We start from the raw sequence: 13,255 nt of genomic DNA, 5'->3' as shown, positions 1-13,255 counted from the left end.
AATACATCAATAAGAATTATTTTGGTTAGGCTTGGTGGCTCATGCCTGTAATCCCAGCACTTTGGGAGGCCAAAGCAGGCAGATCACTTGAAGCCAGGAGTTCAAGACCAGCTTGGCCAAAAAGGTGAAACTCTGTCTCTACTAAAAATACAAAAAATTAGCCAGATGTGGTGGTGCACGCCTATAATCCCAGCTATCTGAGTGGCTGAGGCATGAGAATCGCTTGAACCTGGGAGGCAGAGGTTGCAGTGAGCCGAGATTGCGCTACTCTACTGCAGCCTGGGCAACAGAATGAGACTCTGTCTCTAAATAAATAAATAAATAAATATATAGAATCATTTTACCCAATATGTTAAACACTGAGATTTTGCCAACATGTTTACTTTTGAGAGGTGTAATTAAATTCAGCTTTAAATTATGTAGAACAGATTTTTCAAGTGGTAATACAAAGATTTCTTTTAAAGTATCTAAGGAAGACTTTGTACTATGTAAACCAACATTTACACAGTTAACAATCTGCTAGGTAGCAATTTAAATGTTCTGTGACCTTCTTGGGCCCACTGATTCATTTCTGTTATTAGATTTGATTTTCTGTTCCTTCATAGAGCCATAGTGGGTCCACACATATCATTGATATAGCAACTAACTTTATGACAATAGACACAATGGCAAGGTGATTAATACTGTAAGAGAGAGAGAGATTTTAAATGGGAAAGAATTAAAAAATAAAATTCATAGTGGAGAAGGCCTTTTTAAATTTTTATCGTATATATTTAAGATGTACATGATGTGTTGATTCACAGAGTGAAATAATTACTATAGTCAAGCAGATTAGCATAGCTATTATATCACATATTGTGTGTGTGTGTGTGTGTGTGTGTGTGTAAGAGCACCTAAAATCTAGTTTCTTAGCAAGCTTCCAGTATACAGTACAATATCATAATTATAGTCCTCCTGTGGCTCATTGGATCTCTAGGTAAAAAGGCCTTTTTTTATTTTTAGCAGGCAATGGGTTTCTGGGGAAAACAAAAAAGCTTTTTGAAATTGTGACTCAAAATCTAGAAATCATGTAATAAAGAACGGCTAAACTTGACTAAAAATTGGGAGATGTTGGTCCAAGAATACAAACATTTGCTTAAAGAGTGACTTAAGTTCCAGACATCTAATGTATGGCAGAGTGAGTATAGGTAATATTGTATTGTATTGTATACGTTTTGCTGAGAGTAGATCTTCACACAGGGAGAGTGTTCTCATCACACACAAAGAAATAACCACATGAGATGATGGAAATGTTAATTAGCTTGATTGCGGGAGTCATTACACAGGGATACTTATGTCAAATCACCATATTTCACACTTTAAATATTATATTTTTCAATTGTTAACAATATCTCCATAAAGCTAGAATAAAGGGGAAAAAACTTGACTGCATAACAACTATGATTAATTGAACAATATTTGTAATTATCAATGACAAAAGACTATTTTTTTCATATATAAGAATATCTTAGAAATGAATAAAAAAAGAACAAGTCAGCAGAAAAATAGGTAAAAGATGTTACCAGACAGTTCATAGAAAGTGAAATACAGATAGCTTTCTAATATATGACAAGATGTTCAAATTCACTTGCGGTAAAGGAAACATTCATTCAAACTTTACTGTGACCCTTTATCCCAAAGGTCAAACTTGTAAAGATAAAAAGGTTAATAATGTAGTATATTGGTGCAGTCTTATATATCACTGATTGAAATATAATGAATGTCCATGTAGAAGCAACTTAATAATAACTACTAAATTTAAACCGTTCATACCTTTGAACCTAACCAGCTCTACACACACAAAGAGCCCACATTAATATCCACACATTTATAAAGTGATAAATGTTAAGACTATTGATTAATTACATTATGATATAAAGTAGCAAAATGGCAGGAATGCCTTGGAAGGCAGCAAATCACACTGCCATGTGTGTACCAAGCAACCTATGCATGTTCTTCACATGTACCCCAAAACCTAAAATGCAATAAAAAAAAAAAAAGTCAATCACAAGTAGCCTGGTTCAATAAATTATGGCACTCCATACGTTAGAATGGAATGCAAAAGAGCTGTTTAAACAAACGAAAACAAAAATCAGGGGGCTCCTTGTGCTCTAATGTGCAGCAAAAATTAAGATAGGCCAGGAATAGTGGCTCACACCTATAATCCCAGCACTTTGGGAGGCTGAGGTAGGAGGATCCCTTGAGCCCAGTTTGAAATCAGCCTGGGCAACACAGTGAGAGTTTGTCTCTATAAAAAAATTAAAAATTAGCTAGTCATGGTTTTATGTACCTGTAGTCCCAGCTACTCTGGAAGCCATGGTGGGAGCATCACTTGACCCCACGAGGCTATGCTCACACACCACTGTGCTTCAGCCTACGTGACAGAGCTAGACCTGGTCTCTGAAGATAAAAAGAGACATATTTTCAGTAAAAAAAAGTGAGACACAGAATACCATTATTTAAGTTGAAATGAGGGAGGGGAATTACATATGTGATTACTTGAAAATGCAGACCATATATCTGGAAGGATACACAAGAAACAGGTCATAGTTGCCTCTGAAGAGGGGAACTGCATGGCTGAGGAACAAGAAAAATAAAGTGTCACTTTTCAAAGGTTGTAGGTCATTTAAGTACTTGTTGCTGACATATTATTACCAGGCACTGTGATAAACAGGGAGAATTTTTTGCCCTTATGAAGCGACAGTCTATGAGACACAGAAGGCTACCAGATATACGTTAGAAAACCACCATGAATTAATTTTCATTTCCTTTCTTTTTTGGGGGGGATTTGAGGGGGGATACAGGATCTCACTCTGTTACCCAGGCTGGAGTGCAGTGATGGGATCATAGTTCACTGCAGCCTCAGCCTCCTGAGCTCAAGCAATCCTCCCACTTCAGCCCCCCAAGAAGCTGGGACCACAGTCTTGCTCCACCACACCCAGCTAACTTGTTGTATTTTTGTAGAGATGGGATTTTGCCATGTTGCCCAGGCTAGTCCCGAACTCCTGGGCTCAAGCAATCTACCTGCTGTGGCCTCCCAAAGTGCTGGGATTACAGGCATGAGCCACCACACCCAGCTATTTTTTTGTATTTTTAGCAGAAACAGGGTTTCACCACGTTAGCCAGGCTAGTCTAGAACTCCTGACCTCAGGAGATCCACCCCACCTCAGCCTCCCAAAGTGCTGGGATTACAGGCATGAGCCACTGCGCCCAACCTCTTCCTTTTCTTTAAATTTTCTTTTCTTTTTGAGACAGGGTCTGTTGCCCAGGCTGGAGTGCAGTGGCATGATCATAGCTCACTGCAACCTCAAACTCCTGGGCTCATGTGATCCTCCTGCTTCAGCTTCCTCGGTAGCTAGAAAGGACCACAGGCACACACCACCATGCTCAGCTAATGTTTTATATTTGTTCGTAGAAATGGGATCTCACTATGTTGCCCAGGCTAGTCTCGAACTGCTGTAATCCCAAAGTGCTGGGATTACAGGAGCAAGCCACCGTGTGTAGCTTACTTTCTTTCTTCTTTTTCTACTTCTTCACAACTGGGGTTCTTAACATTCATATTTCATGACCATGGATCTTTCAAGCACTTTAAAGGCAGGCGAGGACACTCCACCCACCAATGATCTTCTAGCATATTCCCAAGTAGAGAGTGAAGTCTTCATTTTTCCTGTGTTTGGTCAAGTATTTTTTTAGTGAGCATCGTATCATTCTTATGTACCTAAAGCACTGGATATGGCCACCTGCCATATACAGTATATGATGAGAACAAATTGACTACAAAGCAAATATTAGGAAGTGTCCACGTTTAATAACATCAAAATTACTTCATCAGTAATAGAAATACAATAGAAGCCTTTCTATTTCTGTCTATCCAATTATCTATCAATCATTCTTTATCTCTTTCTGTGTATCTCTCTCTGATAAGATGTTGTGAATGAGAAATTTAATTAAAATGCCTGTATCTCATCTATGGAACACTGAAAACAACAGAGTTAAAACTCCAGTACCACTGGCCCTGACGGCTGGCTAGAGAATTGCGCTTCTGGGTTTTACTTGCTCCTTTCATCCTAAGATATCTTCCATTTTCCCACATCAGTTCTGAATTGGAAATTCCTAACACATGTCCAAGGCTGCCACAGAGACACACATACAGCTTGCTTCCTACGCTGGAATTCTTCCCTGTGACTTTGGCTGGAAAGAAAGCAGGAATCAAAGCATTTCCTTGAACAATGGAAGCCAAGATAAATCTACTTGTTCTAAGAAACAATAGAAATGAAATTTCCACTGGGATCAAGCTCCACACAGCTTATTAGCATCTCTTTCATGCTAGGTATTTGGCTTAGATGTCAGGTTAGGAGGTAAGAGAAGAGAGTCTATGATCATTATACTAAACATGAACGTTCACCGGGGAGTAATCAACTTCTGTTTTACTTCTTCAAATGCTCTTTCCCATTCTTAATGATCAGCATTAAGCTTCCTATTTTGAACCACGATTTTAGTTTGGTTTTCACATTTTTCATGTTGACAGTAATAGACTTATTCTACAACAATTAACAAACCAGACCACCCACCAACTGCCATTAACTCTGAGTTATATTTTGATGCATTTTATGTTTTTTGTTTCTTGGGTTTTGTTTTTGCTTGTTTTTGAGTCAGAGTCTCACTCTGTAGCCCAGGCTGGAGTGCAGTGCAGTGACACAATCTTGGCTCACTGTAACCTCCACCTCTCTGGTTCAAGTGATTCTGGAACCTCAGCCTCCCAAGTAGCTGGGATTACAGGCACCCACCACCACAGCCAACTAATTTTTGTAGTTTTTGAGAGATGGGGTTTTACTATCTTGGCCAGGCTGGTCTCAAACTCCTGACCTTAAATGATCCACTCGCCTCGGCCTCCCAAAGTTCTAGGATTATAGGCATAAGCCACCTCACCTGGACTTATGTTGCATATTTAATCCATCTTCAGTGGTAATTATATCTTGATCATGAAAAGACTCAAGTTTCTTGTCATTTCTATTCAAGACATAACCCAAGTGGACAGGCGTGGGAGCCTAGAAAATACCAGAAGATACAATATTGTTTTTGAAGGGATGACTAATCTTGTTTATTCATCAAGCACCCAGCAATTAAATCTTCTAATATTTTCCGCCCCAATAGATGTGGTACTTAAAATAGAATCAAGTGTGGTTTATCTTGGTCTGCTATTATGATGCAGCTAGACCTAACCAGGTTCTTGTTGATTCCAGAAGTGCCACCACATTTACTATGCATTTTTTTTTAATCTTTGGTGTCTATTCTCTCTTTTATTCCCCTGGCCATTAAGCCTAATGCATTCAGCCTTAATATAATATGTTGAAATCCTAACCCTCAACATAATGGCATTCGCAGATGGAGCCTTCAGGAAGTGATGAGGTGATGAGGGTGGAACCCTCATGAATGGGATTAGTGCCCTTATAAAAGATCATTTAATAAGCAGTTGGCAGTCTGTAAACCAGAAGCCCCTCACCACAGCCTAGCCATGCTGATACCCTTATCTGAGATGCCAGCAGTTACCTTGGCTTCATCTCTACTCCTCTGTACCCTTCACACTCTCTTTTAGGACTTTAACTCTCTATCATCTTATACCCCAATCATTCACTTCTTTTTGTTACCCAAGTCTCAAATTTCCAGCATCAATGCTTGGCTTCATGATCTGCTACTGGCCCATGTCACCTTATACCAATCTCCAAATGTCTCCCTGGTTTTCAGACCTCTGCCTTCCTGCACTCTTTCTACCTCCACACATGTCCCTCCTTTTTGGCATCCACCACTATGATCAGTGAGATTACCCTGGTGCAGCCCTCACCCGTGGGCAAGCCAGAGGCTCAGGAAATAGCTGTCTTGGAACTTATTAACTTATTTCAACAGGGGAATTCCACTGGACACTAGACTTTGCATTCCACTTTTCACTGGGCTCTGTCCACTGAGGATCAGGATAAACGTCATATGCATTAGTGTATCCCCAGAATCCAACACAATGTCACACATATTAGGTTTTCACTCAACAGATACTCACTGGATGGATTTCAATGACAGTAACAAAAGGTATTTTTGCCATTTGCCCACATAATTAGACACACAATTTTGATGTGTTGGTAAGACACTGTCACCTTCTCTGATACTCCTCCTCCTGCTTTGCACTTTGCAGGCATAGCCATATTGTGCAGTACAGAATGTGCACACAGTGAACTCCATGGGTTTACCTAAGCTTCATCAAATGACCTTTTTGGTGAGGAAACAGCCTGATGGAAACCACGAAGCTAGCCTCTGAGAGCATCATGGAATTCTAAGTTTCCTCAAAGATCAATTGGAGAAGGCTCAGAAGATGCGTTAAAAGATAATTAAGACATCAAAAAATAACAGATAAAATTAGGCTAAGATGCTGTGAGAACGCCTATTAGATTATTTCCCTAAAATTTTATTTTCTTAAACTAGCTTGCATTAGCTTGTTGGTGCTGTTACAACAAAATACTATAGTGTGGGTATATGCAAAAAACAGAAAAAATTTATTTTTTACAATTCTGGAGGCTGGTAAGTCAAAGATCACGGCATCAGTAGATGTCCGGTGAGGGCCCAATTTCTCATAAATGGTGCCTTCTCAGTCGGGCACAGTGGCTCACGCCTGTAATCCCAGCACTTTGGAAGGCTGAGCTGGGCAGATCACTTGAGGTCAGGAGTTTGAGACCAGCCTGGCCAACATGGTGAAATCCTGTCTCTACTAAAAATACAAAAAAAAATTTAGCCAGGCATGATGGCGAGTGCCTGTAATCCTAGCTATTTGGGAGGCTGAGACAGGAGAATCGCTTGAATCCAGGAAGCGAAGGTTGCAGTGAGCCAAGCTCACACCACTGCACTCCAGCCTGGGCAACAGAGCCAGACTCTGTCATAAATAAATAAATAAATATAAATAAATAAATAGGTGCCTTCTTGCTGAGTCCTCACATGGTGGAAGGGGCACACAGATTCCCTCGATTTCATTTTTTTGATTGTTTTTTTGAGATGGAGTTTTGCTCTTGTTGCCCAGGCTGGAGTGCAACAGTGTGACCTTGGTTCACTGCAACCTCCACCTTCTGGGTTCAAGCAATTCTCCTGCCTCAGCCTCCTGAGTAGCTGGGATTGCCGGCGCCCACCACCATATCCAGCTAATTTTTTGTATTTTTAGTAAAGACAGGGTTTCACCATGTTGGCCAGGCTGGTCTTGAACTCCTGACCTCAGGTGATCCAACTGCCTCGGCTTCCCAAAGTGCTGGGAGTACAGGCATGAGCCACTGTGCCCAGCCACCTTAGCTTCTTTCCTGTTTTAAGGTCACTAAAAAATCCCACTTGTGAAATTGCCGTCCCCTTGATCTAATCGCCTCCCTAAAGGCCCCACCTCTTAATATCATCACCTTGTGGCTTGGGGCTTCAACATGAATTTTTTTCAGGGGTGGAAAAACACAAACATTCAGATCATGTAGCATAGCTGTAATAAGATTCTAAACCTTGCCACCAAATATCGCTATCTAAGATAAAGATGTATGAGTAAATGTACTACTAAGGAAAAGTTCCATGATATATGATTCCTTGGGAAACACATAACAAAACAGTATGGGTAATTTAATTCTACTCCTGTACACAGAGAGTGAAATATCTGGAGAATTTTTTAATTGATACATAAAATAAATGCAGCCAAGTGCACCAATTTGAAGTGTTCATCTTGATACATTTTTACTTTGTATATGCCCATGTGATTGCCAACAAGATAAAAATATAGTACATTTCCAGGACTCCAGAAGACTTTCTCAGGTCCCTTCTCTGAAGAATCCTTCACAAAACATTTAGTGAGCACCCTATTAAGATTTTAGGTGCATTTTCAGTTTTTTCTTTATACTATTCTGTTGCTCAAGTTTCCTTCATGAGTATTACCTGTATCATCAGAAAAAATAATAAAGTCACCTTTCTTGTAGACGTTTTGGACAGCAGTACTACTAATGGGAACTGCAGGCAGCTGAATTCCTGAATCCAGCATTTCAGTGTTTAACTCTATTCTGGTCTGGATGTTGTGTCCACCCCCTGAAATTCATATGTTGAAATTGCAACCCCCAATATGATGGCATTAGGACTGGGGCTTTTAAGACATGATCAGGTCAGGCTGGGCGCGGTGGCTTATGCCTGTAATCCCAGCACTTTGGGAGGCAGAGGCAGGCTGATCACCTGAGGTTAGGAGTTCGAGACCAGCCTGGCCAACATGGTGAAACTCTGCCTCTACTAAAAATACAAAAATTACCTGATCCTGGTGGTGGACACCTGGAGTCACACTACTTGGGAGGCTGAGGCAGGAGAATCACTTGAACCCAGGAGGCGGAGGTTGCAGTGAGCAGAGATCCCACCACTGCACTCCAGCCTGGGTGACAGGGTGACAGAGTGAGATTCCATCTCAAAAAAAAAAAAAAAAAGAAAGAAAGAAAAGGAAGTGATCAGGTCATAAGGGTACAGCCTTCATAAATGGAATTAGTTCCCTTATAAAAGATGATCTAATGAGCAGTAAGTCGGCAGTCTATAAATCAGAATAGGGCCCTCACAAGAACTCAACCGTGCTGACACCCTGACCTCAGACTTCCCAGCCTCCAGAACTGTGAGAGAATCAAGTTCATTGTTGAAATGCCACCCAGGCTAGGGTACTTTGTTATAGCAGCTGGAACTAAGACAAACTCCTTTATTTTTCTTGTTTTCCTTTGTACATTTTTCACTCTCCTTTTCTCCTTTCTAATACTTAGCAAATCTTTTTTTTCTAACAGTGTAATCTGCTCACTATCCAGGGCAATACATCCACACTTCCTGAGCCTCGTAGATGGAGCAGCATATTCAGTGGCTGGGCATCATGTGGCCATCTGAAATCGAGGTGGAATAAGCCCAATCGAGAACGAGACACAAAGTTAGGAGGAAAGAGATTAAAATGGGTGCTTATTACAGACAACAGGAGATTGGAGAAGCCGGCTTGGATCTGTAGCACAGTCCGTCTCCTAGTACCTATGGCCATGAGCTCGGTTCACACACTCATAAACCCACCTCCCTGTAGAGATAGCACCCTTGTCAAGAAGTGCTTCACCACCTCAGCGACAAAGGTGTGAGGCTTCAGGCTTCCAGAGATAGGGAACCAGCGTGCAGAGTGCTCAGTGCTTCTCCCAGTCTTACCCCACAGGTAAGGCACCAGGTGAAGGCGGATGAGAGAAGGGCAGAAGTGACCCTCCTAATGTTTCCAATTTTCCCTTTAAGGAACTGGAATGGAAGTTAATTTATATACAAACATGAAGATTCAGAAATATGGTTCCAGGCCAAGTGCGTGGCTCGTGGCTGTCATCCATGAATTTGGGAAGCGGAGGAGGTAGGATTGCTTCAGCCTGGGAGTTTGAGACCAACTTGGGCAACATAGTGAGACCCCCATCTCTACAAAAAATAAAATAGTTAGTCGGGCATAGTGGTGCACACCTGTAGTCCCAGCTACTTGAAGATGAGGTGGGAGGATTACTTGGGCTCCAGAGGCCAAGCCTGAAGTAAGCTATGATGGCACCTCTGTACTCTAGCCTGGGCAACAGGCCAAGACTCTGTCTCAAAAAAAAAAAAGAAAGAAAAGAAAGAAAAAGGAAAATGAAAGGAAAGAAAAGAAAAGAAAGAAATATGGTCACCCCAATACTCTGGAGGCATGGGTATGGCTGTCTAAATGATTCTTTTTTTTTTTTTTTTTTTGAGACAGTCTTGCTCTGTCACTCAGGCTGGAGTGCAGTGGTGTGATCTCGGCTCACTGCAACCTCCGCCTCCCAGGTTCAAGCAATGCTCCTGCCTCAGCCTCCTGAGTAGCTAGGACTATAGGCATGTGCCACCACACCTGGCTAATTTTTTGTATTTTTAGTAGAGACGGGATTTCATCATGTTGGCCAGGATGGTTTCAATTTCCTAACCTCGCGATCCGCCGACCTTGGCCTCTCAAAGTGCTGGGATTACAGACGTGAGCGACCACGCCCGGTCTAAATGATTCTTAAGGTTTCCATACATTTAGATTCTGTGATTCCAGAAGAAAGGAACTTGGCCCTTTTATTTTTTGTCTCTTTCACCACAGGATTTCTTAAGGCATATTTACAAATAAATAAACAAGAAAATAAATAAGTGTGGTGAGATGAAAAGGAACTTTAAAGTGGTGTGTGGAACCTTGTAATTAGAGAACATCTCCATTCACACAAGGAGGGAACCCACTGGGAATGTCTGCATTATTGAAAAGCCACAACAAAGAGAAACTGGCTTACTAGTAACTGATCCCTTTTGTGTCTGAACTTCCAAACTCATCTTAGTCTCACTGTCAAGACCTGAGATGATTAGTCACTGGGGTTTCTAAGGCAAGTGCGGTTGGCAGTAGGCTAACGCTGAAGCTAAAATTCCCACCAAGACTGTTTTTACAACCTGTGAAACGTATTCAAACAATTCAGGACCCATTTCCTGGAAGGATATTCTCAACTTTCCAGCTACTCTGCAAACTTAAAATTGGACTCAGCCTTCAACCGGAGAGTATAAGGATTCCGAAAAGGAAATTTTTTTTTCTTCAAGTAAAAAACTTCAGGGCGGGGTGGGAAGGGGAAAAGTTGACTTGATAAGGACTTGCTTCCCTTTCAAAGATTTCTCAGAAAGACTTTATGCATATTTATTTACTTTGTGTTTTGTAAGTAAACATCTTTTTACTGAAGTATTTCATACCTGTAGAAAAGTGCACAATTCCTGAGTGAACTTGATGAATTTTTTTTACAATGAACACACCTGTGTAACCAGACCCAAATCAAGATGTAGAACATTACCAGCACTGCCAAAACTTCCCATCACTCCGTCCTTTCCATTACCACTCCTCAAGGGTCCACTGTTCTGATCTCTGATACCATATACTAAATTTGCTTGCTTTTGAACATTGTATAATTGCAATATGTTCTTTTGTGTGTCTGAATGCTTTTGCTTCGTGTTATAGTCATACACTGCATAACAACATTTTCATCAGCAACAGATGACATGTATGATCATGGTCCCGTAAGACTGCAATTGGGCGGAAAATTTTCTATCATGTTGTGGCATCATAATGTCACAGCGCAACAAGTTACTCACATGTTTGTGGTGATACTGGTGTAAACAAACTTACTCTGTTGCCAGTTGTGTAAAGGATAGCACATACAATTATGTACAGGACAGAATACCTTACAATAAAAATAAATGGCTATGTGACTGGCTTATATACTTACTAGGCTATACTTTTTTATTGTTGTTTTAGAGTGCACTCCTTCTACTTATTAAAAAAAGAGAGAGAGAGAGACTGGGCACAGTGACTCACACCTGTAATCCCAGCACTTTGGGAGGCCAAGGCAGGCAGATCACGAGGTCAAGAGATTGAGACCATCCTGGCCAACATGGCGAAACTCCGTCTCTACTAAAAATACAAAAATTAGTTGGGTGTGGTGGTGCGTGCCTGTATCCTAGCTACTTGGGAGGCTGAGGCAGGAGAATAGCTTAAACCCAGGAGGTGGAGGTTGCAGTGAGCCAAGATCGCACCACTGCACTCCAGCCTGGCAACAGAGTGAGACTCCATTTCAAAAAAAGGAAGAAAAAGAAAAGAGAAGATGACTGTAAAACAACCTCAGGCAGGTCCTTCAGGACACATCCAGAAGCAGGCATTGTGATCATAGGAGATGACAGCTCCCCGGAAGACCTTCCAGTGGGACCAGATGTGGAAGTGGAAGACGATGATGTGGATGATCCTGACCCTGCGTGGACCTAATCTAATGTGTGTGTTTGTGTCTTGTTTTTAAAACAGAAAAGTTTAGAAAGTAAAAAAAAAAAAAAAAAAATTTAAATAGAAAAAGCTTATAGAATGCTAATATAAAGAAAAAAATATTTTGTATAGCTGTATAATGTGTTTGTATTTTCAGCTAAGAATTGCTACATAAGAATTGGCCAGGTGCAGTGGCTCTCACTTGTAATCCCAGCACTTTGGGAGGCCGAGATGGGCAATTCACTTGAGGCCAGGAGTTTGAGACCAGCCTGGCCAACATGGCAAAACCCCATCTCTACTAAAACACAAAAATTAGCCAGGCGTGGTGGCACACAATTATAGTCCCAGCTACTCGGGAGACTGAGGCACGAGAATTGCTTGAACCCAGGAGGTGGAGGTTGCAGTGAGCCAAGACCACACTGCCGCACTCCAGCCTGGGTGACAGAGATAGATTCTGTCTCAAAACAAAAAACAGTCAAAATTTTCTTTAATTTTAATATTTATAAAGTAAAAAAGTTACAGTAAGTTAAAATTAATTTATTATTGGCTGGGCGTGGTGGCTCACACCTGTAATCCCAGCACTTTGGGAACCCAAGGCAGGTGGATCATCTGAGGTCAGGAGTTCAAGACCAGCCAGGTGTGATGGTACACGCCTGTAATCCCAGCTACTTGGGAGGCTGAGATAGGAGAATCACTTGAAACTGGGAGGCCGAGGTTGCAGTGAGCTGAGATCATGCCATTGCATTCTAGCCTGAGCAACGAGAGTGAAATTGCCTCAAAAAAAAAAAAATTATTATTTAAGGGAGAAAAAATTGTATAAATTTAGTGTAGCCTAAGTGTACAGTGTTTATAAAGTCTACAGTCCAAACCTACAGTCACGTCATGGGCCTTCACATTCACTCACTGCTCACTCCCTGATTTACCCTCAGGAACAAGGAATCCTGCAAGCTCCATTCATGGCAAGTGCTCTATTCAAATGTACCATTTTTTAATCTTTTATGCCATATTTTTGTTATATTTTTCTATGTTTAGGTATGTTTAGAAATACAAATACTTACCATTGTATTATGATTACCTACAGTATTCTCTCCTTTGACCTGTCATACACATATGTAGCCTAGGAGCAATAGGCTCTTTCATACAGCCTAGTTGTGTAGCAGGCTATACAATCTAGGTTTGTGAAGGTACATTCTGTTATTTTCATATGATGAAATTGCCCACCAATGCATTTTTCAGAATATAGCCTCATCACGGGTGGATCACAAAGTCAGGAAATTGAGACTATCCTGGCCAACGTGGTGAAACCCTGTCTCTACTAAAAACACAAAAATTAACCGGGCATGATGGAGGACGCCTGTAATCCCAGCTACTTGGTAGGCTGAGGCAGGAGAATTGCTT

The sequence above is a fragment of the Sapajus apella genome, unplaced genomic scaffold (genome assembly GCF_009761245.1).
Source record: "Sapajus apella isolate SASKATOON/1434 unplaced genomic scaffold, GSC_monkey_1.0 scaffold105, whole genome shotgun sequence".
Lineage (NCBI taxonomy): Eukaryota > Metazoa > Chordata > Mammalia > Primates > Cebidae > Sapajus > Sapajus apella.
The sequence above is the reverse complement of the archived record's forward strand: the minus strand, read 5'-3'. Positions refer to the sequence as shown.